The 21,042-nt window shown below is 36.5% G+C and overlaps 2 non-coding genes across 2 annotated transcripts; both read left to right on the forward strand.

Annotated features, from left to right (window-relative positions):
- The first annotated feature begins 834 nt into the window (after positions 1–834).
- TRNAR-UCU (transfer RNA arginine (anticodon UCU)) lies at positions 835–906 on the forward strand. Its single transcript has one exon. It is a non-coding gene; the product is annotated as a tRNA-Arg (tRNA).
- A 17,526-nt stretch (positions 907–18,432) lies between these two features.
- On the forward strand, positions 18,433–18,503 carry TRNAC-GCA (transfer RNA cysteine (anticodon GCA)). The gene has a single exon. It is a non-coding gene; the product is annotated as a tRNA-Cys (tRNA).
- Positions 18,504–21,042: the final 2,539 nt, after the last annotated feature.

Consider the following 21,042-nt stretch of genomic DNA (forward strand, 5'->3'; position numbering starts at 1 on the left):
TTTTTTTGTACTGTATCAGCACCTAGTTCATTACTCTTGATAGAGAGGGAGGATCTGCCTTTTTAGATTTCTTTTTCTATTTATTTTTCCATCTAGGATTAGAACCGTATACTTGGTAATAATAGCAACGACACATTATGGCAAAAAAAAGTTTGATTCAGAGGGAGAAGAAGCGGCAGAAATTAGAACAGAAATATCATTTGATTCGTCAATCTTTAAAAAAAAAGATAAGAAGCAAAGTTTCTCCCTTGAGTTTGAGTGAAAAAACGAAAATGCGAGAAAAATTGCAATCCCTACCGCGTAATAGTGCACCTACACGCCTTCATCGACGTTGTTTTTTGACCGGAAGACCTAGAGCTAACTATCGACATTTTGGGCTATCCGGACACGTACTTCGAGAAATGGTTTATGAATGTTTGTTACCGGGTGCAACAAGATCCAGTTGGTAAGGATAAAATACCCTTTCGTATTTGTATGGATTTCTGGAATTGATAATCATAGAGGAGCCCTCTTTACCATTCTGTATAAATGGACTATTCTATTTGTATAGATATTGGTAGAGGGGCGTATCCAACCCTCTTTTATCCACTAGTTACCCCTCTTTAGTTTAAGAGTATAGAGCAGTTTGGTAGCTCATAAGGCTCATAACCTTGGGGTTGCGGGTTCGATTCCCACTACCGCCTCCATACTCCTTCTTTATGATATATGCATGATATAATATATACATCATGCATTTGTATCTGGATTTTTTGATTTCCTAAAAGAGTTTTGGTCTAACAGTTTTTTCTCGGAAGAAGCAAAAAAATAAAAGAAAGAATAAAATATGAAAGAAAAGCGTCCATTGTCTAATGGATAGGACAGAGGTCTTCTAAACCTTTGGTATAGGTTCAAATCCTATTGGACGCAATCTTATTTCTATCTATTCTTTAAATAACTATACTAAACTAAAAACAAAGAAAACTTTTTTGCATGATTCAAATGAAAAAGCTTTCTCAACGATTCCTATTCTACTAACAAGAGTAGACATGCAAAATTTATTTGTTACTGAAGAGAAAACCGTTCCAGCTGTTCCTGAATAGCTTCCTTCAAAAGGATTTCCGCTTGCTCGGTGAATGTCTTGCTAGAAGATATAATTTCTTGGAATTGAGGTTTAGTATCTTTTAGATGTTTACGTAACTCATCCAGAAATTTATTTACCTGTTCAATTTCTAACGAATCAAGATATCCTCTTGTTCCGGTATAAATAGTAGCTATCTGCTCTTCCACTGGGAGAGGATTTGCCTGGGATTGTTTAAGCAATTCCCTTAATCGTCGACCCCTTGCCAATTGATTCTGACTTGTTTTATCGAGAGCAGAGGCGAATTGTGCAAAGGCTTGTAACTCTGCGAATTGCGCTAGTTCCAATTTTGATTTGCCAGCTACTTGTTTCATGGCTTTAATTTGAGCCGCGGATCCTACTCTGGAAACAGAAATACCCACATTAATAGCGGGTCGAATTCCGGCATTGAATAGATCCGCAGATAAGAATATTTGTCCATCTGTAATGGAGATTACATTAGTAGGAATATAGGCGGAAACGTCTCCAGATTGAGTCTCAACTATTGGTAAAGCGGTCATACTTCCTTCGCCTAAAAGAGAATTTAATTTAGCGGCTCTTTCTAAAAGGCGTGAATGCAAATAAAAAACATCCCCTGGATAAGCCTCACGTCCGGGAGGTCTTCTTAATAGAAGGGACATTTGGCGATAAGCTTGTGCCTGTTTGGAGAGATCATCATAAATTATTAAAGTATGCCGTTCGCGGTACATAAAATACTCAGCCAGGGCTGCTCCCGTATAAGGAGCGAGGTATTGTAATGTAGCAGGTGAATCCGCCATTTCAGCTACTACAATAGTGTATTCCATGGCCCCCTCCTCATGGAAAGTAGTTACTACTTGAGCTACGGAGGATGCTCTTTGACCGATAGCTACATAAACACATATTACACCTTGCCCTTTTTGATTGAGAATTGTATCTGTGGCTACTGCTGTTTTGCCAGTCTGTCTGTCCCCAATAATTAACTCTCGCTGACCGCGCCCTATAGGGATCATCGAATCGATAGCAATAAGCCCTGTTTGAAGAGGTTCGTATACGGAACGCCTGGAAATTATACTTGGAGCAGGAGATTCAATTAAGCGAGATTCGGAAGCTATAATTTCGCCTTTCCCATCAATAGGTTTAGCCAGAGCATTTACAACACGACCCAAGTAAGCCTCACTCACGGGTATCTGAGCAATTCTTCCTGTTGCTTTTACAAAACTTCCCTCTTGTATCATCAACCCATCGCCCATTAATACAATCCCAACATTTTTGGATTCCAAATTCAGAGCAATACCCCTAGTACCTTCTGCAAATTCGACTAATTCACCTGACATTATTTCACCAAGACCTATAATACGAGCAATCCCATCCCCCACTTGAACTACGCGACCTATATTCTCAATCCCTACTTTCCTATTATATTGTTCAATACGTTCGCGGAGAATTTTATGAATTTCGTCGACTCGAAGGGTTGCCATTAGTGTTTCTTGACTCTTTTTTCGGAAGCAAGGGGAAAAATAATGCCTAAATTCTAAACGAAAGTAGAAGTTCAAGGCCTAATTAATTTAATTATTTCTTCCATTCCAGGGACCCGAGAATGCCAATATTAGCACGAATCGTACGGAAATGTAACTCGGTATTCAAACAACTATTCAGAGTTCCTAGAGCTCCTTGTACGGCCTGTTGGAAAACCCGCTGTCGGACCTGATTCATTGCCCTTTGTTTTTCAAAATAAAGGGTTTCGTTTTTAGACTTTTCCAATTGTTCCAAACTAATAGAAGTAGCATTAATCAAATTTGCTTTTTCTCGTTCTATCTCAGAGTATCCATTCATTCGATACTCATCCGCTTCTAGTTCGACTTTCTGTAATCGAATCCGAGCTTTTTCGAGTTGCTCAATGGTCCCTCTACGCAATTCTTCTGAATTTCGAATAGTACTCAAGATCCTCTGTTTTCGATTATCTAATAAATCTTTTAATGAAAGTAGATTATTTTGTAAGTTTACAACTTTTATGATCTCTTCCCGAACCAAACATGAATCTTTCGATTCATTTGGCTCTCACGCTCCTTTTTTTTTTTCTATAGCTATTTCCATATCTTTTTTTTAAGTAATGAGCCTATCCTCTATCTTCTTTTTTATGTTTATATTTCAATATACCGAAACCTATATAAGACTAGATAAATATTAAGAGGACTCTTCCGCCTAGATAAAAATATATCATGGTCAGCAAAGTTGTTTCTTTATTTTTATTTGCCCTCTAGTTAATAATTTCAATTTCATTAAGAAAAACTAACTAAATAAATGGAAAATGAAAATTAATAGAATTCTTTTTTATTTTTTTTTTCTTCAAATCCAAAAAATTTCTCTTTTTTATACATAGGTCGTCGATTCGGCATTGGTTAAAAAAGGGCAGGGTGCCCCCTTTTTTTTCTAGTAAATAGTTCAAACCATTTTATCGATATGAGTGTTCTATATCAGATAAATTTTACATTAGCTATTTCCCGTTTAAATTGGTACTAATACTAATATAGTTGTAGAAAGAGTACCTCTTTTTGCCTGGACTTCAAGCAGTTTAGCTTTAACCGTGTTAATGGTCTCACATTCTTGGTTTATAGAGAATCAAAGTTGATTTACCAATGAGTCGCGAAATGCTATGGTTCTTCCATATGATTTCTGAATTTATTCAGAAGTAATTCGTCGAGATCGTGCACCCTTTTCTTATTTATCCGAAAAATACTAAAAAATATTATAAAGTGCAGCCGGATAGATCCAATCTATTCTTGAAATAGACAACTCGCACACACTCCCTTTCCAAAAAAAATCAAAACACCAACCACTACAGTTAGATTTATTAGATTTGTTGCTAAAATATCGGTATTAAGCCCGAAACTGCCAGCGGATGGCCAGTGAGCTAAAAAAACGAAAGAATGGGTTACATTTTTCATATGCTCTCCTCTTATAGATAGGACGAACAAAGAACAAAGTTTTTCGATCACTTACTTCGCTCGCCCTTTTTTGATCGGTTTTTTTAATGCAAATAGATTCAATCTAGTAATTTCTTTTAGATTAAGTCTTACGTCTTGTTTGACCGGTGAAAGACTTCCTTTGTTGAAATGTTCTGTTCCCAAAATTCCTAAAATAAAAGGAAAAAACTTTCCACTTTCCTAAACTAAGGACGGGAAATAAGAAGGTGAGCATATCTTCTAAATTAATAATACTCAACTCAGCCCTTCCTAGAATGGGGTATTATCTGTCCCGATAAATAGATAATTCCAGGAGTAATAAATAGGAGTAAATTAAATAAAGTATTGATATAATTGGAATTGTGGAAGCAAATACCAATTTACTAAAAAAAGAAAAAAGTATCTAATCGAAATCGAAAGAATTTTTTTTTTAAGATTAAACAAAAGGGTTCGCAAATAAAAGCGCTAGTGCCACAACTAGTCCATAAATTGTTAAAGCTTCCATAAAAGCTAGACTAAGCAATAAAGTACCTCGTATTTTACCTTCTGCTTCTGGCTGTCTCGCAATACCTTCTACAGCTTGTCCTGCAGCAGTACCTTGACCAACTCCAGGTCCAATAGAAGCAAGCCCTACGGCCAATCCAGCAGCAATAACAGAAGCAGCAGCAATTAGTGGATTCATGGTGAGTAGTTCCTCGTGTCAAAAAAAAGAAATGGTTAAGGATACAATCAACCAATAAATTCTTACTTCTAAGCTCTATTGGGGAGAAGTAAAGTAACTAAAAAGTACAAATTGAAATCAAATTGAAATGATAATGTGAATTGTCCGAACTACATAGAAGGGAATTCCATATCCATATATCGGATTAGATAATGAATCTAACCTAGGAATATATAATATAATATCCTATATATATACATTTGTTTCTTCTATTTTGTTTGCATATTTTCTCATTTTCTATTGAATCGGATTCTAAAATCATTGCTTAAAGTGGAAACCTGCATAAAAGAGGACTCCACTTATAGACATTAAGGATATTATAGTATAGATCTAGCCTGACTCCACCCTCCTTAATGCATATATACTTTGAAAATTCCATAATATAGTCTATTCTATTCTCTCTCCTACAACTCTAGGCTATATATTCATACGCATTTCTAACTATTTTTTTGCAACCAAGCAGATTATCTGGAACCATGCATGAATTGAGCTAAGCTGCAAAAAAAAAAAATACTATTTCCAAAAAGAGTCAATTCAATGATGACCCTCCATGGATTCACCTATATAGGCTGCGGCTAATGTTGCAAAAATAAGAGCTTGAATACCGCTTGTAAATAATCCAAGAAACATGACCGGTATAGGGATTACTAAGGGGACTAAAGAAACAAGAACAACAACGACTAATTCATCCGCCAATATATTCCCGAAAAGTCGAAAGCTAAGCGATAATGGTTTTGTGAAATCTTCTAGGATGTTAATTGGTAAAAGGATTGGAGTTGGTTTAATATATTTCTCGAAATAGCTCAATCCTTTTTTGCTAAGACCAGCATAAAAATATGCCGCTGACGTGAGTAAAGCTAAAGCAACAGTAGTATTTATATCATTCGTGGGCGCTGCTAATTCCCCATGGGGTAACTCTATAATTTTCCAAGGTAAAAGAGCACCCGACCAATTCGAAACAAAAATAAAAAGGAACATAGTTCCAATAAAGGGAACCCAGGGACCATATTCTTCTCCAATCTGAGTTTTGCTCAAGTCTCGAATAAACTCAAGGACATATTCAAAAAAATTCTGACCGTCGGTCGGGATGGTTTGTGGATTCCGAACAGCTATGACAACTGAACCTAGCAAGATAGTAATTACGACCCAAGAAGTGATGAGTACTTGGGCATGAATTTGGAAACCTCCTATTTGCCAATAGAAGTGTTGGCCTACTTCTACACCCGATATATCGTATAACCCCTTGAGTGTTTTAATGGAACAAGGTATAATATTCATATTGTCCTCTGATAAAAATTGAACTTCAAAAAAGGAATTCTTTTGATTCAACCATCTCTTTCTCAACTCAGCAACTTGAAGTATTAATCTTATATTTAGGATACCAAGAAAGCACATCAGATCATAATATATATCAATACCCTCTAATATATATCAATATTCCCCTTCTTTTTTCTATGCAAAAAAAATTCTATGCAAAAAAAAAGATATAGTAAAGTAAGTGATTCCATAAATTTACGCAGTTGCCCAAGAATTCACTATATATTCTTAATCAACGATTTCTTATATAGAGAGAACGGCCCTCACAAATTGAAAATACTAATTTGTTAAGAATCAATCGAATTGAAGTCATAGTGTCATCGTTGGCTGGAATCGATATATTCGCGAGATCCGGGTCACAATTTGTATCGACTAAAGAAATAGTAGGAATCCCCAAAATGGCACATTCCCGAAGAGCTATATACTCTTTTTGCTGATCAAGGACGATCACAATGTCTGGCAATCTCGTCATATATTTGATCCCGCCGAGATACCTTTGCAAAGTAGATAATTTTCTCTTCAAGATTGCCACATCTCTTTTTGGGAGATGGTGGAATTTTCCCATTTTTTCTTCTGCTCTTAAGTCTCTAAATTGAGAAAGTCTAGTTTTCGTAATCGACCAATTCGTTAACATACCACTGAACCACTTTTTATTAACATAATGACAACGAGCCCTTATTGCAGCTGATGCTACTAAATCTGTTGCTCTTTTTTTGGTACCAACAATTAAGAAACTTTTTCCCTGACTTGCTGCATCAAAAACTAAATCACAAGCTTCTGATAAAAAACGAGCCGTTCTAGCGAGATTTATAATATGAGTACCTTTACGCTTTGCCGAAATGTAAGGGGCCATTTTAGGATTCCATTTCTTAATACCATGACCAAAATGAACTCCTGCTTCTATCATCTCTTTCAAATTAATGTTCCAATATCTTCTTGTCATTTTTTCCACACTTCCTTTTTTTTAATCCTACCATTCCATTACGGAATTTAGTTCTTTTTGAAGATTAAGAAAGATCCGAAATAGCTTGAAATAAATAATAATTGTTCCGAGAGAACCTTGTACTAAGATAAGAGTTGGCCATTGATACATGGTATAAACATAACCACCTTAATGAATTAACTGACTTGTTTTACTTATTAAAATAAAAATCTTAAAAATCTAAAATTTGACCTGTTAGTGTTCTAAGTTCAAAAGTCTAGTAAAGTAAAAAATATTTTTATGGGGGTTCTTATGTCTCATAAAAATTGTTTGTTACGTCAGAATCTGAAGAAACTAATTCTGTATGGAGAAACAAAAAATCTCTCATTTCCGACGCGAATAGATTTTTTTTTTTTATTTCGAAATAAAGGTTCTTGTCTTGTGGGGAACGATGCACAAATTTTTGGAATCCGGTACCAACAGGTATAATCCCCCCCAGAACTACGTTTTCTTTCAAGCCTTTCAACCAATCAATGCGACCTCGTAGGGCAGCTTTTGCTAAAACTCGAGCAGTTTCTTGAAAACTTGCTTCAGATATGAAACTTTGGGTATTCAGGGAAGCCCTTGTTATTCCCAATAAGATTGCCCGATAATAGATCGATTCATCCAAAGCTCGTCCTGCTCGTTCCGCTCGCAATAGTCCGATTAATTCCCCAGGCGAAAAAACATTAGACATTCCATCTTCGGAAACCCGCACTTTTGATGTTACTTGGCGTATAATAATCTCTATATGTCTATTATGGATCTGTACCCCTTGGGATCGATAAACCTTTTGGATTTTATTAACCAAAGAGATACGACTTTGGGCTATGGTTAGCTCAGCTCCAATCAAGAATCCCCAAGGGACCCCAAGAATTCTTGGTATACGCTCATTCCAATCCTCAATTCTCCTTTCGAGATTCGGGGATAATGAATCAATTGAACGCGCTTCAAAGATTTGTTCCACTTTTGGAAGACCTTGCGTTATGTCACTAGATCTCGATTTTTCATATATAAACGTAACTAACCTATCTCCCTTGTAAAGGATTTCTCCATAATGACCATTAACAGTTGCTCCTGTAGTGGCCAAATAAGGTTTAGCTGCTCTTATAACAAAGGAATTCATATTTACAATGAAAATTTGACCGGATTTTTTTATGTGCGATTTAAATAGACATACATTTTCACAAATAAATTGTCCAAGGTGAATTATTGCCAATGTCTCTTCCCAAGAATCATGATGGACAAAGTGACAATTCAAAAGGAATGGATCCAACATTATGTTACTATCGAAATTAGAAATCCTTTTATTTTCATCTATTAAAGAGTATTTAAGTTCTTGAAGTACTTGGAAGGTTTGTTTTAAATTGTCAACGAACAAATATTTTTTTAACAGGATTTTATTATGCGTTAGTAAATAGTAAGATGAAGAAAAATGCGATATACTAGCTACAATAGCGCCTAAGGGCCCAAAAATTTCTCGAATAGGAATTCTAGGATTCCATTCTTTTATCGCATTGGGATGTTTTGAATTCTTGAATAAACCAATTCGAGAACAGTTGGATGCCGACAAAATCATCAAAGAGTGGTATTCTTTATTTCGATTCAACAAAGTGCCAATAGCTTCTGGATGTTGGCTAAGTGATTCAATCTTCGCCTTGGAATAAAAAGAATTGATATTGGCGCGATCTAACCTATTATGGGGAATCGGTCCTGCACTTGTCCTACCATACCTTTTTCGTGTATACGAAATAGTGGACTTGACTAACTCAATTCTTAGGAAATCGCGAATAAGATCATTTGCTCTTACCTCAACAAGGGAAGCACCAGCCTTTTCTTTTTCTTCTTGTTCCCAATTCACTACTAAGCAAGTTCTAACAAATTGACTATTTGTGTGATAAATTCTTTGAGTTAACTTGCTATTTTCATGAGAAATAAAATTGACAAGTCGAATTTGGAGATTATTTTCTTCTTGCAAGAGATCCTGCGGGAAAAGTGTTGCTAAATTTCTTCCTTCGTCCATTTCATATGCCACTGTAGGGCGAACGGAAACAAAATACTTTTCCTTGCTCTTGAGAATTTTTTTCCGTTGAACATAGACCCAATTTTTCCTTTTTTTTGATTCCTTAGAATCTTTTTTTTGTCTTTCTGGCGGTATCAAACAGCCACCTAATATCTTATCCGCCTCTTCAGGAAAATGAATATCTCCGGAAAATATTTTGAGTTCCGTATGGCTTTTTTTTCTCTTCACTCGGACCAGTCCGCCTAGTCGACTTCTTGTATTTTTTGTGAGTTGTGTATTCACTCCAATAATACTATTGTCAAGTATCTTTAGGGATGAAGATCTCGGCAAGATATGAAGTTCTTGAAGAATGAAAAAAAACCGATCTACTTCTTTTTGGTATTTTAGACTAAATTCTTTTGTTCCTCGATGCTCAATCAAACCCTCTTTTTTTAAGATGGAATCTTCCTCTGGGCTCTCGTATTCGTCCTCTGAATCTTCTTCTGAGTCTTCCTCTAAAGTACCATATTTTTCCTCTGCGCTTTCCCCGGGGCTGCCATATTCGTCTTCTGAGTCTTCCTCTAGAGTTCCATATTCGTCCTCTTGGGTCCTATATTTGCTCTCTGGGCTCCCATATTCCTCTTCTGAGTCTTTCTCTAAAGTCCTATATTCGTTCTCTGGGTTCCCATATTCGTTTTCTGGGCTCCCATATTCGTCTTCTAGGGTTTCATATTCGTATTCGTCTTCTAGGATTCCATATTTAGATTCTTCTAGGGTTTCATATTCATATTCGTCCTCTCGGGTCCTGTATTCGTCTTCTAGGGTCTCATATTCCTCTTCTGAGTCTTCCGCTCGAGTCCTATATTCTTCTTCTAGGGTCCTATATCTAAATTTAACAATTCCTGAACCCTTTTTATCTTTTCTGTATCGGGGATCGTCAAAATAAGCAAAAATAGTATTTCTACGTAAAACACCCATAAGGGGGATTTCAATCGAAATCCCAAAACAGGATATTAGTTCTTTCTCTTGTTCTTGATGATATTGTAATGGAATGACGAACCTATTTCTTCGCTTTTTCGCCAACAAATCTGAATTATCTTGAAAAATAGAAGGATAGATAAAATTCCAATGGCCATTGGACATGATTCGATCCGACGTTGAATAATCAAGAATTTCCCTATCTTTTTTACCATAAGTATTCATTTGATCTTGATCCTTGTGGAGTGAAAAAGACGCTATACTGGATCTGCACATACTTACTGACAATATCCATAAATGGCTTGTTTTTGGTAATCGGCGAAGATTACCATATTGATATTCGGGCGCATGGTAAACATCAGTACTCCAGTGCATTTCGCCGTCTGATTCAGAATAAATATGCTTTTGTACCCTTTCTTTAAAATGTAAAGTGGACGTTCCGGCACGAATCTCCGCAATTACTTGTTCGGATTTTACATATTGATCATTTTGCACTAGAATCAAGCTTTTTGAGGGAATATTCACACTATATAGAATATCTTGACTCTGAATAGTTACATGCAAGTCTATATAACATAGAAAAGCAGGCTGCCCATGACGGGTACGTGTGGGGTGAACCAAATTCTCATTGAATTTTATTTTTCCATTCGAAGGGGATCGTACAAGGTCGGCAGTACCCCCTGTGAATACTCCGCCAGTATGAAAAGTTCTTAATGTTAGTTGAGTCCCTGGCTCCCCAATTGATTGACCTGCAATAATACCTACGGCTTCTCCCAATTCGACCAGATCACTATGAGTAGGACTCCGGCCATAGCATAATTGACAGATCCAAGAAGTGCTTCGGCAAGTAAAGGGGGTTCTAATATATATTGGTTGTGCTCGAAATGGTTGTGCTCGAAAGGCAGTTATGAATCGATTGACTAATCCAATTCCAATATCTTGATTTCGCGCGGCAATGCATCGTGAACCGATATATATATCGTCTGCTAATACACGACCAATTAGTGTTTGGACAAAAAGTTTTTCCGTCATCCCATTTTGAGGACTTACAGAAATACCTCGGATAGTACCACAATCTCTTCTACGCACAATAATATGTTGAACTACTTCAACAAGTCTACGTGTAAGATATCCAGCATCTGCTGTTCGCACAGCAGTATCTACAACCCCTTTGCGGGCTCCATAGCAGGAAATTATATATTCTGTCAAAGAAAGTCCCTCGCGTAAATTGCTTTGAATAGGTAAATCAATCATTTGTCCTTGAGGGTCCGACATTAATCCTCTCATACCTACTAATTGGTGTACTTGAGATGCATTTCCTCTGGCTCCTGAAAAAGACATTAGATAGACTGGATTAGAAGGATCCGTTATCCGAAAATTTGAATTCATTTCTTGTTTCAAATATTCACTTGTCGCATACCATATCTCAACAGATTGGCGTAATTTTTCTACCGCGTGTACAGCCCCATAATAATAGTGTTTCTCCAAAAGAAAACTCTGTTGTTCCGCGTCTTGGACTAACCATCCCTTAGAGGGTATTGTTAAAAGATCCTCGATTCCTAACGAAATCGATGTAGTAGTGGCTTGATGGAAGCCCAGAGTCTTTAGTTGATCCAGTATATGGGATGTATATCCCATTCCAAAATGATCTATTAATCTGCTAATAAGTCGTTTCATACCAGTTCCGTCTATCTCTTTATTATGAAAGACCAGATTGGCCCGTTCCGCCATACATAAGTACCCCCTTTTCGGCTGAGTAGGATTCGACAATTGCTGAGTAGGATTCGACAATGGGCCTGAGTCAGTGATTCGAAAATTTAATTAACTTAATTGCCTCAATCTCAATCTGGATTCGCGTGGCAAATAATGATGATACTAGGGAAATCGGAATGCCCCCCGAAAGGGGAGGGGCATCGCCGAATCTAACTTTCTTGTTTAGGTAGTGTATGAATAGGCCTGACTAAATCCTTGTATGGCTTCCTCTATTTCTCTATAAAAAGAAATATGACCAAGAGTGGTTCGAATGTATATCGAACGAATTTCTTTTTTTCTATTTCCCATTATTAGATAGTGGGCATAAATCTCATGATAAGTCCCCAAAGATTCATATTGAACTTCAATCGGAACTTCTCTTGACCCAATGACGCGTTGATCCAGGTTCCATCGTAGCCACAAGGGACTATCTAAACTGATTAGTTTTTGTCTATAAGCTCCCAGTGCATCATAAGAACTAGAAAAATGGGGTTCTTTATCTTTCCTATATTTAAAATTATTATTATTATTGTAATTTACTTTTAGATTTGGGTAGTTTCTGCAACTATTATATCTATTTGCACAAATACCTCGACGCTTTCCAATCGTTAATACATAAAGCCCGATAAGCATGTCTTGGGTTGGTACGCAAATAGGATCCCCAATAGCGGGAGATAAGAGATTCATATGAGAAAACATAAGTAAACGGGCTTCTGCCTGAGCTTCCAAGGATAAAGGTAGATGAACAGCCATTTGATCTCCATCAAAGTCCGCATTGAAACCCTTACACACTAATGGGTGTAAAGAAATAGTACGCCCCTCTACTAAAGTGGGTTGAAAGGCCTGTATGCCTAATCTATGCAGGGTAGGTGCTCTATTTAACAGTACAGGATGTCCCCGCATAACTTCTTGAAGTATTTCCCATACAATGGGTTCTTTTTCCCAAATTTTCCTTTTAGCAATCCTTACATTAGAAGTGGCGCGTTTCGTGATTAAATCGCGAATTACAAATAGCTGAAAAAGCTTTATTGCTATCTCTAGAGGTAATCCACATTGATGTAATGAAAGCGAAGGACCCACAACAATGACAGAACGCCCCGAGTAATCGACCCGTTTCCCAAGCAGAGTCTCGCGAAACCTTCCCTCTTTACCTTCAATTACATCTGAAAGTGATTTGTATACTTTATTGTGACCATCCCTCGTCGGTTGCCCGCGGGACCCACTATCAAGAAGTGTATCCACGGCTTCTTGTACCAATTTTTCCTGGCACATTACTAAATCTGCTGGCGCTAATTCACTTCTTTTTAATAGATAGGCAAGATTGTTGTTCCGACGGATAACTCTCTTATAAAGTTCATTAATGTCTGAAGTCACTACTTTATCTCCAGACCTATAAACAATAGGTCTCAATTCGGGAGGAAGAACCGGTAATAAGCACAAAACCATCCATTCTGGTTCTACATTTGTTTGAATAAAATGTTTCGCCAATTGCATGCGTCTAATCAAAAAAACTTTTCTTATTCGTCTTTTTCTATCTTCCCACTCATCTCCACTATACCCCTCGTCTTCTAATTCCTTCCATTCGACCAAAGAATTCTCTATAATAATTCGCAAATCCAAATCTGCTAATTGTTCTCTAATAGCACCTGCTCCTGTCGCAATTTCCCGATTTCGAAATGTTGCAAAGCCTGGGGTAGAAAAAAAGGGAGAAATGCTGTGGTTACAGGATGCAATTTCCTCTTCGAATAAACCTCGTAATCGTAAAAAAGTGGGTTTTTTAGTGCTGGGCCTAGCAAAAGAGAAATCGCCGTATACTAGGCCCTCCAACTTCTTAAGAGGTTTATCTAAAAGATTCGCGATATAACTAGGAAGACCTTTCAAATACCACACATGAGTCACGGGACATGCGAGTTTGATGTATCCCATTTGATATCTTCGTATCCGAGAATCCACAAATTCGACCCCGCATTTTTGGCAAAATCTTTCGTCTTCGTTTTCAGCTCCGCTCGCTCGAGAATTGCCACAAGCGCAAATCCCGCTTTTTATGGGTCCAAAGATTCTTTCGCAAAACAATCCATCTTTTTCTGGTTTATCGGTTTTATAATGAAAAGTAGAGGGCCTTGTGACTTCGCCAACGACTTCTCCATTAGGTAGGTTTTTGTTAGCCCAAGCCTTTATTTGTTGAGGGGAAACGAGTCCAATTTGAAGTTGTTGATGTTTATATTGGTCAATCATAAAATAGAAATAAGAAAAGAATTTATATTTATTCCGATCAAACTTCCTCCCTATTAACCTGGAAGTTCTTTTCAGATACAAGGAAATGATTCAGTTCTAGAGCCAAAGATCGTAGTTCTCGAACGAGCACTCGAAAAGATTCTGGAGGATCCTCATGATTAGGTATTCTTTTTCCCCAGATCGTAGCATTAAGTATTTCTTGGCGAGCTATAAGATGGTCAGATTTATAAGTAAGTATCTCTTGTAAAATATGAGCAACACCAAATCCTTCTAAAGCCCAAACTTCCATTTCTCCTACTCGTTGTCCCCCTTGCTTGGCTCTTCCTCTAACCGGTTGTTGTGTAACAAGTGAGTAGGGCCCAGTAGAACGCCCATGAATTTTCTCATCAACTTGATGAATTAATTTTAAGATATAGGACTTCCCTATTAGAACAGGTTGCTCAAAGGGGTCGCCTGTTCTTCCATCAAATATTCTGCTTTTTCCCGGGTACTCGGGTTCAAATACCCATGGATTTTTTGTTTCTTTACTGGCTTCATATAATTCTGAAAACACAAGTTTTCTTGAAGCCTCTTGCTCATATCTCTCATCAAAGGGTGCTATTCTATAATGTTTCTTTAGCAGATCCCCCGCTAATCCGAGCGAGCTTTCAAATATTTGTCCCACATTCATTCGGGAGGGTACTCCTAAGGGATTGAAGACCATATCAACGGGTGTTCCATCTTGCAAATAGGGCATATCTTGCCTAGGCAAAATTTTGGAAATGATCCCTTTATTCCCATGTCTTCCGGCTACTTTATCCCCAACTTTGATTTCACGTTTCTGTAAAATATATACACGAACCATTATGTCGAGCGGGTCCCTTTGGATCCATTTCACATCGATAACGCGCCCTCTTCCACCTATAGGTAATTTCAGAGAAGTTTCTTTTGAAGTGGAAACCTCAAGGCCAAATATGGCCCGTAATAATCCAGCTTCCGCGATATAAGATGATTCGCTCGCTATCTGAGGCGTTAATTTACCTACTAAAATATCACCAGTTTCTACCCAGGATCCCAACCTAACAACTCCATTTCTGTCCAAATTGCGGAGTAAATGTTCTTCTAGATGTGGTATTTCTTTAGTGATTTTTTCAGCGGAGCCCTGGCTTGTCGTATCCGTCTGAATTTCATATTTCCGGATGTGAAAAGAGGTATAAATATCTTCATATACCAAACGTTCGCTAATTAGTACTGCGTCTTCAAAATTGTAACCTTCCCATGGCATATAAGCTACTAATACGTTTTTTCCTAAAGCAAGTTCGCCCCCAATTGTAGCAGCTCCTTCTGCTAAAATTTGTCCTTTTTTAATGGATTTACCCCGTGGAACCCGGGGTTTTTGGTGCATACAAGTATTTTTGTTAGAGCGACGGTGGTTAACTAAAGGAATACTTATAGTCTTCCCACTACTTGATAAAAGTATCTTATGACTATCAGTAGAAATGATCTTTCCCTCGCGTTCGGCTATAATGGAAACCCTCGAATCTAGAGCTGTTTGGCGTTCCAATCCAGTTCCAACAATGCATTTCTCGGACCGAGAAAGCGGAACTGCTTGGCGCTGCATATTAGAACTCATTAAAGCCCGATTCGCATCATTGTGCTCAATAAAAGGAATGAGAGAACCCCCAATAGAAAAATATTGGAAAGGAAAAATACTTCTAACATGAATCTGTTCCCATGCAATAGTCAAGAATTCTTGACGGTATCTAGCCGGAACAACCTGTTCTTCCTGAATACCTTGATTCAAGGACAAAGAATTTCCTGCTGCTATCATATAATATTCATCTCTATTTGGTGATAGATAAACCACCTGTCTCTCTTTTTTTTCTTTTGCTTTCTCAGCAGATATTTCATAAAACGGACTCTCTATGGATCCCCACAAGTGATCAATTCTCGCATGAATTGTTAAGGATCCAGTAAGTCCAACATTGATTCCTTCAGACGTGTCAATTGGACAAATACGCCCATAGTGACTCGGATGAATATCTCGGCTCCGAAAACTTGCGGTTCTCCCCGTCAACCCTCCAGGACCTAAACAACTCACTTTTCGCCCATGAACAGTTTGTGTCAATGGATTCGTTTGATCAAAAACTTGAGATAACGGGTATGTGCCAAAAAAGGTCTCATAAGTAGTTATTAATAAAATTGAAGTTGAAGTTGGAGTTACCAAAGTTTGGGGAGTCGGTTTCGATTGACGTATGAATACTCTACGAATAGTTTTTTGAACTGCATGTTGTAAACGACCAAGAGCCAATCCGAATTGATCTTGTAACAGATCCGCAACCGAACGAATACGTTTATTTTTCAAGTGATTCATATCGTCATCGTCAAGTATACCCGTTCCAAATTTCATTCCAATCAAATGATCCGTAGCGGCCAATACATCTCGTGGTAACAAGAATGTATTGTTCTGAGGAATATCAAGATTAAGTCTCCGATTCATATTTCGTCGACCAATCCTTCCTAATTCACATTTTTGTTGAAAAAATTTCTTTTGTAATTCCTCGCATAAGGACTCCGAAAATACCAGGTCCCCACCTACACAAGCAAATTGTTGATAAAACTCCAAAATAGCTTTTTCTTTTGACTCAATCCTCTTCTTCTCTTTAGCATTCGGGAAAGACAAGAAAATTTCAGGGTAGGAAACATTATCCAGAATTTCTCTTAGATTCGAACCCATAGCTGATGATAGAACTAGAATAGATATCTTTTGTTTTCTACTCACGCGAGCCCATATCCTTTCTTTTTTATCAATTGCTAATTCCGATCTCCCCCCCCAATCTGATATTATAGTGCCAGTGTAGATAGAAATTCCCTTATGATCTAATTCCGAGCGGTAGTAAATACCAGGACTTAGCAATATTTGATTGATCACAATTCGGTATATTCCATTTATAATAAAGGTTCCTAAGGAATTCATTATAGGAATGTTTCCGATAGAAATGGTTTGCTTTTGCACATCGAAACCAAAAATTAATCTCGCAGATACATATAATTCGGAAGAATAGGTGAGTGATTCATACACAGCATCTCTTTCTTTTATCGAGGGTTCTAGCAGTTGATATCCTTTCGCAAATAATTGAAATGCAATTTCGTGATCTGGATCTTTAATTGTTGGAAACTTGTCAAGTTCTTCTGCCAAGGCTTGATTAATGAACCTACAAAATCCCTCGAATTGGATCTGACTAAATCCGGGTATTGTGGACATTCCCTCGTTTCCATTCCGGAGCATCTTAATCTTAAGTTTCCTGTTTATCAAAGAAAAATTCCATTATCAGCTCACTCTTCATCAATCCCTATGGATCGATCTAGCAATCATGGAATCTATATTCTGTTTACTGAATCACATGAAATTCTAGGGAACTCCACATACGTATTTCATATATGTATTTCATACATATGAATAGAGACCATTTGGACGAAAGTTCGAGTTTGCCAGGGGTACAAATGAAATGAAAATGAATTGATAAAACATTCCTACAAAAAAAATTCTGCCACTTATACTTTATGTTATGATATTCTAATCAGATTGGATGGCAAAGATTTCTCATTTTATCTCCTTTCTATGAATGTAATAAAGCCGTAATATAATATACTAGAAAGTTTGACTTTACTTCGATTTAGAATAGCGTGCTTACTTTAATTTCTCAAAATAATTTGAGGGTTCTTTTTTATTTCGGATCGGAGTAGTATAATTGCTAGAAAATTCAGTATTTCATTGTGGAATTCTAAAATAAAGTAAGTCCCTTTTTTAAGTACATGCCAATCTAGTTATCCACCTCTCCCCATATCCATGCTTTTCTTTTATCGTAATTTCACTTGGGTACGCCAAGATAGTCAGGTTATACTCTATATCAGAGCAAATTTCCTTTTTTTATTCAAGATATTTAATTTAATACTTTGAAAAATTAAAGCATGATTCCCCATAGAGATATGTACATAAAGGGGATCTTTGGATAATAATGCTGTTCGGACCTAAAGTTTACCTATACACGGATTAAGCATAAAGCCATAATATTTTATTATGCCATTGAAGGGGGGGGAGATAATACCGATTTAAGAGTAGTTCACTACTGCAATAAAAAAAAGAGAATTCTAGTTAACGGTTCCAATTTATTCTGAATTTTGCAGCCTGTGAATAGAAATCCACTTTTTCTTCTTTTTCATCTCAATAGAAAGAAATGGGAAGTTTTATTGTGTTAACAATGTATGTTTTAAGATAGAATCTATCGAGGAGAATAATAGAAACTGGATCAAAAAAAGCAGGAATAGATTTTTTGAAAAAGATTGGAAAAAAGTAAGTAGAATTATATTCAAAATAAAAGGGGCTTTTCGTAAGAAAACGTGGATGAATACTTGCTGTTTTCTAGATTTTTGATCGGATTTTTTGGCGGCATGGCCAAGCGGTAAGGCAGGGGACTGCAAATCCTTTATCCCCAGTTCAAATCTGGGTGCCGCCTGATCAATAAAATACTTAGGTTTTTTTTATAGTGCTGATCGAATTCGATAAATTTTTACTTCGCATAAGTTCGGGCAAGAGAGTAACTGGGCCTGCCGATACTGGGTTTAGAGAAACCATACCATAGTTCTATCCTCAAACTAGGGTTAGGGTTTGTTTTGACGGTAGTGGCCAAAATGGTTATCAATAGGGGTGAGGTAGTGTTTCCTTATTCTTTTATTATATGAATTTGAATTGGTTCTTAATTGAGATTCGATTTGATAATTTTAAAATACGAGGATAAGATGTCAGAAATCTTGGTATCCAAAGAAAGGTCCCTAAGGGGCATTCTTTTTTTTTTTCAATCTAAGATTCAAGAAGGGACTCCACGAAAGAATATCAAGACTTACTAATTATTATACATTTTTTTATCGTACATCTTATGTTACCTACATACACTAAAGTAAGGACTACTTAATTCTAACGAGAATCAGATTAAATAGGTCGATCAAAAATCAATTTAGGAGTTGTATTATGGATAAAATCTCTTCATTCTTTCTGATACAAAGCAAGGCTGCAGGGTTTAGGTCAAAAATAAACATTAGGTAAGGTAGGTATCCAATAAATATTTATCTATCGATAATTTTATGGTATATTCGGGCGTCCTTTGCTTAAAAAAAAAAAAAAAGAGTAACAAAAGGAATAAAAAATCTTCCTATTCCCGCTTCTTCTATTCAGGACATCATTCCCGTACTCTTTCTTTTTTAAGGAAAAAAGGGCTATAGTATCTCGTATTTTTAATGCTCTCTAATTCTACCAGAATTCCTATAAGAATTTGTTAGGAGTAAATTCCTTGAACTGATTGATCCATGGCCTTAGGGCGGAATCCCTTTTTGACTCTGTACCCTTGATTCCACTATGATTATTGATCAATAGTAGAATAATCCCTTCATAGAAATAGGAGACATAATTTAGATGGATATAGTAAGTCTCGCTTGGGCTGCTTTAATGGTAGTCTTTACATTTTCTCTTTCACTAGTAGTATGGGGAAGGAGTGGACTCTAGGGATACTACTAATTGATTAAGTAATCAAATTGTTGTATCAATTCTTTTCTTTAATGGATCATTTTGCATTAATCATTTTGTCAAACGTTATTCTTTAATCTTTTTCTTTAGTTTTGTTTCACTCCTGTAAGAAACTCTTGTATTGTAAGTTGTAATGTAAGAAAGAGCCATTATACCAATTCAGAATTTCTACTAGAAATGACGAATGGTAAAAAAAGTTCTATACATAAGAAAATTAGACTTTCTTCCACGGAACTATTCACGGCATATCACACATTTTCCATTTCCTTTTACTTTTTACTATAGTCTATTCTTCATATTATTTTTCTTTCCTTCCATGGATTCTTTGGTCAAGAATTGTCTTAGATTTTTTTATTTTGACCTGATTGAAATTAAGTGGATGCAATGAAAAAAGAAATTGAATTAGACTACTTAACTATTTCAATCTACTAATCTATTCTATGTAGATTCAAAGATAATATAATAGAAAGAATCTAAAGTGTCGTAGAAAAAACTATATGTAGTTCTTTCTACCACACTTTAAGATTCCAACCAGATCCTTTCATTTAAGACTTGGATTTTTTTTATTTAATCCCTTTTTAATTTCTTCAATGATTAATTGGAATTCCAATTAATTATTTTGGCTGACTGTTTTTACATAAATAATAAGTAAAAAAGAAGTAGGAACTAGAATGAACAGTGCAGTAGCAATAAATGCGAGAATATTGACTTCCATAACCTCTTTATTTTTTATTTTCACAATAACTCGGGATGTAATCCCATGGAGAGGAAAAAGGGGTATCTTGTAAATTCAAGGGTAGGGCTTGCATTCTGATAATACTGAATCAATTCAATATTATGAATATCGGATCTATCAAATCAATTCATGGATGAGAGTTATATTTCACGGATGAGAGTTATATAGTATAACATAGGAAGATCCTCTATCCACACTAAGACCAAAATGGGTTTTTTGATTGGATTAGGAATTCCCTCTTTTTTAATCCTTTTCTACTTTTTCTTTTCTATATCTCTAACCCACGAGCTTTCTTAATCTTATACTTTCTTAATCTTATACAATTTCCCTTCCTTTTTCTTATAGTTATACATACAATTATGTATGTATTATATGACCAACTTTCACTTTCTATGGGTCACATAGACATCCAAATAAGCAGTAGAAGTGAGATGGGGGAAAAGAGGTCTGAAATAAAAAGGGAATACGATTTATGTATGGATTCCGGTAAAATACCGGTACTCTATTCCATAAGAGTGGAATAGGAAATTAAGATGAGGATGGTATCATCATAAAGAAAGATAGAGTAATATAATATCCTAAATTCTACTAATCCACATATCGTATGTGTGTCTTTCTTTATCGATTGGGAGTAGTGAAAAAAAAATTCCTATATGCCCTCCCTCCCTCTTTAATGAGAGATGCAAAATAAAAAAGTGAAGTAAGGGTGCCCTGTGGGTATTTGATCTTGCTCCCTGCC

Source organism: Triticum urartu, unplaced genomic scaffold (genome assembly GCF_056163025.1).
Source record: "Triticum urartu cultivar PI428250 unplaced genomic scaffold, HENAU_Tu73 scaffold2, whole genome shotgun sequence".
Classification (NCBI taxonomy): Eukaryota; Viridiplantae; Streptophyta; class Magnoliopsida; order Poales; family Poaceae; genus Triticum; species Triticum urartu.